The sequence below is a fragment of the Myotis davidii genome, unplaced genomic scaffold, assembly GCF_000327345.1.
Source record: "Myotis davidii unplaced genomic scaffold, ASM32734v1 scaffold1431, whole genome shotgun sequence".
Classification (NCBI taxonomy): domain Eukaryota; kingdom Metazoa; phylum Chordata; class Mammalia; order Chiroptera; family Vespertilionidae; genus Myotis; species Myotis davidii.
Genome location: NW_006282737.1, coordinates 123035 through 128111, shown reverse-complemented (window position 1 = coordinate 128111; position 5077 = coordinate 123035).

The window sequence follows — 5077 nt, the reverse complement described above, 5'->3', positions numbered from 1 at the left end:
TCTACCCTGGTGGTCAGTGTGCTCCCACAGGGGGAGCTCTGCTTAGCCACAAACCAGGCTGATAGCTGCCAGTACAGCAGTGATGGTGGGAGGGTCTCCTGCCTCCTCAGCAGCACTAAGGATGTCTGACCGCAGCTTAGGCCTGCTCCCCGCTGGCAAGTGGTCATCCTCCGAGGGCTCTCAGGCTGCCAGAGGGATGTCTGATTGCCAGCTTAGGCCCAATTCCCCAGGGAGTGGGCCTAAGCCAGCAGGTGGTCATCCCCCAAGATGTCCTAGACTGCGAGAGGGCACAGGCCGAGCTGAGAGACCCCCCGAGTGCACAAATTTTTGTTTACCTGGCCTCTAGTAAATAAATAAAAAGATAAATCAAAATTTTTTTACTTAATTTATTTATTCATTCATTTACTTTTGGAAAAGGAGAATAGAGGCGAGAGGAGATAGACGACTTTTGGGAGTGAAACTAATTAAACAATTAGGAGAATTAGAGAGCAAGAGAGGAGAGGAAAAACAAAAGCATAAAGTTGACTATCAAAGAAAGAGAAAAGAGAAGGGTGCATGGACTTTGAGCAGAGGAGAGGAAATTAGATATATGAGTAAGGCAACAGATACTACAATAATAATAATGAAGTATGGTAGCAACCATTTCAAGTGGAAACTGTAGTTTAACTCTAACCCTGGGGTTTGGCTTAACAATAGAAAAGTTAATTTGATTTTCTAAATTGTGTAAGTCATCCCATTCAATTGAATGCCTTATCGACTGTAATTAACATGCTTAATTCTGCTTCTGTAATTTGCTTTTTTGCAAGCCAGGTGCCACATTCCAAACCCTGGAATATAATCAATACCTTTGTGATTTTTGCCTATATAAGTCTGGTTTTGCCACCATCTTATTGCTATGAGATTTGGGAATGGCCCCTCATAGTCCCGGATTGCAATAAATGTGACTCTTTAATTCGACTTCTTGAGGTGTCCTTCTGTGATTCGCGGGGTACAGTACAACAATAATACTTCAATAAAGCAGATAAAGGAGGTCAATTTTTAACAAGGGGTAAAAAGAAAGGAAAGATAAAAACTAAAATGAGGATAAGATAAGAGAAAACATGATGAAAAAATGAGAAGGGCAGAAGGGAAAAAATAAAAAATAAAATAAAATAATAAAAAATAGAATAAAGAGCCAAAACTGGTTTGGCTCAGTGGATAGAGCGTCGGCCTGCGGACTGAAGGGTCCCAGGTTCGATTCCGGTCAAGGGCATGTACCTGGGTTGCGGGCACATCCCCAGTAGGAGATGTGCAGGAGGCAGCTGATCGATGTTTCTCTCTCATCGATGTTTCTAACTCTCTATCTCTCTCCCTTCCTCTCTGTAAAAAATCAATAAAATATATTAAAAAAATAGAATAATGAAAAAATAATACAAAAATAAAAATATAACAAAAAAGAAAATAATTAAAATAATAAAAGATAAAAGATAAAAAAATAAAAAAGTCAAGTATCATTTGCTTCAGCTGAGTTTTAATGTCCCATGGGGGCTGGTTTAAGACCCCACTCTTCTGTTCTGTCTGCCACTTCTCATTTTTCTGTAAGTAGTCAGCACGGTGTTGAAGTTCCAAGGGATCCATCACTCCTCTGTTTGTGTCTGTTTCCACAGACCTGGCTGCAAGCACGGAGTACCAATCTGCCCTCTTTGTCTGGTTTGGGGATAATAAACTCCTTTAGCCCCCCCTCCCTTTTTAAAAATCTTTGAAGCTATTTATCTTACCTTCAATTTTAAATGGTAGCCTTGCTGAATAGGGTAATCTTGGATTCAGTACCTTTTCATTACTGGGGGCAGCTGTCCCTCTTTCTAGCTTCTTCACACATTTTATCCATTTTATCTAGGGAGGTGTCTTCACACTTACGAGGGTTATAGAGCATTCCCCTACTTTCACAGGAACTATGTGAAATCCCATTATGCCACAACTGCTGAAGTTCAGTGAGTTCCCTTTGTTCACATCCCCTGCCTCTCATAGACACCATAGTGCCAGAAATTAGGTCTTCCATTAGGTGTAGTGGGCAAAGGGGTCTGGAGTACTAGGAAGCCCAGATACTTTCTGGGTACCAGTGACCATGAAATATACAGCTTTCCATTTCTGAATCCCGCCGTAGGAACAGAGAGTGGATTATAGATATAATTCTGGCCCCAGCACCTTCACTGAGTCTGCTGAGCCAGGCTAGTCAGGTAATTAAAGGTATGGGGCTGTTTTCTTCATAATGTGTGTTTTTTTCGAAGAGTTCATCTTCTAGGCCAGTGATGGCGAACCTTTTGAGCTCAGCGTGTCAGCATTTTGAAAAACCCTAACTTAAGTCTGGTGCTGTGTCACATATAGAAATTTTTGATATTTGCAACCACAGTAAAACAAAGACTTATATTTTTGATATTTACTTTATATATTTAAATGCCATTTAACAAAGAAAAATCAACCCAAAAAAATGAGTTCGCGTGTCGCCTCTGACACGCGTGTCATAGGTTCGCCATCACTGGATCTAGGCTGTTCTATTTCTAAGTCTGTGACACCAATCTTCCTCTGACCAAACCAGGAGCGTCTATGTCAGCCCTGGATTTTTAAAGTTTATTTTTCTCAGTGTTCTCTGGGCTTTCTAGATCTATCATTTAGTATCTGTCATTAATTTTGGAAAAGTCTCAGCTCTTACTTCTTCAAATATTTTCTCTGTTCAGTTCTCTTTTTTCTCCTTGTGTTATTACCATTGTGCATATGCTATACTTTGTAATTGTCCCACATTTCTTGGATAGTGTCTGTGTTTTTCATTTGTTTCTTTGTGGTTTTAAGTTTGGAAAATTCCTATGAACATATTTCCAAGATCACTAATTCTCTTCTCAAACATTTCCAGTCTACTGATAAGCCCATGAAAAACAATTTTCATTTCTCTTATAGCCATATCTTACTTTGGTTCCATTGATTGCTTTGTATTTTCAGACTGTTTGTGTCATGTCTTTTAGCATGCCTTATATTTTTTTTGATGAGAGCCTGATATGATATATCTGATAAACTGATAGGCCTTTATTGTGAGATTTTATATTTATTTTGCTGGAGTGCCAGGCAATTCCTCTTAAAGGGCAGGGCATGGACTTACTCTGGCATACCCTCTGAGCTCCAGCACTAGGGGAGAAACTTTGAAGGCACTAGGGACATACAGGGAGGAACTGAATTGTCCAGCACCAGGACGAGGGCTAGGATCAGCTTTCTGCCAGACAAAAGTGCTGGCAGAGGCCATTGTTCCTTTGATGAGCCCCACCTACACAGAGACTGCAGGCAGGTGCCATATATGAGTTTCTATCATCCTGCCTCTCACTGTTTGCCATGCCCAGGTGATTCCCTGAGAGCTCACCCTACCCACTCGTGGGATCACCTAAGCATTTTCCAGTGGCTTCCCCATAAAATGGGTAATACTTCAGACTGTCCTAAAATCTCTCAAACAAGCAGAATCTGGCCTCAGCATGTTCTATACCTCTCACTAAGTGGCCCCACGCCTGGCACTAGCAGCAGCCAGCCTTGGTTCACAGCTTGGTCTGTCCTGAGCACATCCAAGCCCAGCACAAGTAGCAGTCATCTGTATATTGCTTGCACCTCCTGATGAGGCTCTAGGGTCAGCGCACCTGGTAGAAAGCTTCAGACCACGTCCAAGCACCACCCAATCACCTCCATGTGACACACTCAAGGGACAGACTCAGTGGGCACCAGAGTCCCTCTAAAGTAGGTCCTTCTCTGTGGGGCAGGCCCTGGCACAGCTGATCCTCCACAGTTGTTGGTGATCACAGACAGTCCTTGCAGCTGATTGGCCTGGGAGTAAATCCCTCCCACTGATGCACCAACAGCAATCAAGGCTCAACTAAAACAGAAGGGTGTACACAGCCCACACAGGAAGGGGTGCACTTGGAGTGCCCAGCTTGGATAATCAGGGAGGCTGTGCCAATGGACCTTACAGGACACCTACTACATTAGGACCCTCTACCAAGCCCGGAAGATGTAGCAGCTCTATCTAATAAATAGAAACAAACACAGGGAGGCTGCCAAAATAAGGATACAAAGAAACACATCCAAATAGAAAGAACAGAGAAAAACTCCAGAAAAAGAATTAAAGAAAATAGAGATAAGAAATCTACTAGATGCAGATTCAAAACTCTGGGCATAATAGAGAGAGATTCAATGGCATCAATAAGGACTTAGAAACCATTAAACAGATATGGAAATCATAAAAATGAACTAGTGAGAAATGAAGGATACACCAACTGAAATGAAGAATAATTCATAGGGAATCCATGGTGGCATAGATGAAGTTGATAATCAAATCAGTTATTTGGAATAAAAAGAAGCAAAACACATCTGATAAGAATAGCAAAGAGAAAAAAAGCATCCAAAAATATAGTGTAAGGAGCCTCTGGAACAATGTCAAGCATACTGACATTCACATCATGGGGGTGCTGGAATGAGAAAAGGGAGGGCAAGAAATTGAAAATCCATTTGAAAAAATAGTGACAGAAAACTCCCCTAATCTAGTGAAGGAAATAGGCATACAAGTTCAGGAAGCACAGAGGGTCCCAAACAAGATGAACCTAAAGAGGCCCACACCAAGACACATCATAATTAAAATAAAAAAAATTAGAGTCTCAGCGAGCCTTCCAGCCTGGCGACTTCCCAGCGATCAGATCCTCAGACTTCCCTCACAGCATGGCCCCTAAACGCCAGTCCTCACTCCCACCTCAAGCGAAGAAACCGAAACTGCCTCCAGCCCCCAAGCTGGAGAAGAAGCAGACCCCGCAGGATGTGCCAAAGGTAGAAAAAGAACAGCAAGAAGTGATTGAACATATTGATGAAGTACAAAATGAAATAGACAGACTTAATGAAAAAGCCAGTGAGGAGATTTTGAAAATAGAACAGAAATATAACAAACTCCGCCAACCATTTTTTCAGAAGAGGTCAGAATTGATCGCCAAAATCCCAAATTTTGGGGTAACATTTGTCAACCATCCACAAGTGTCTGCACTGCTTGGGGAAGAGGATAAAGAGGCACTGCATTTGA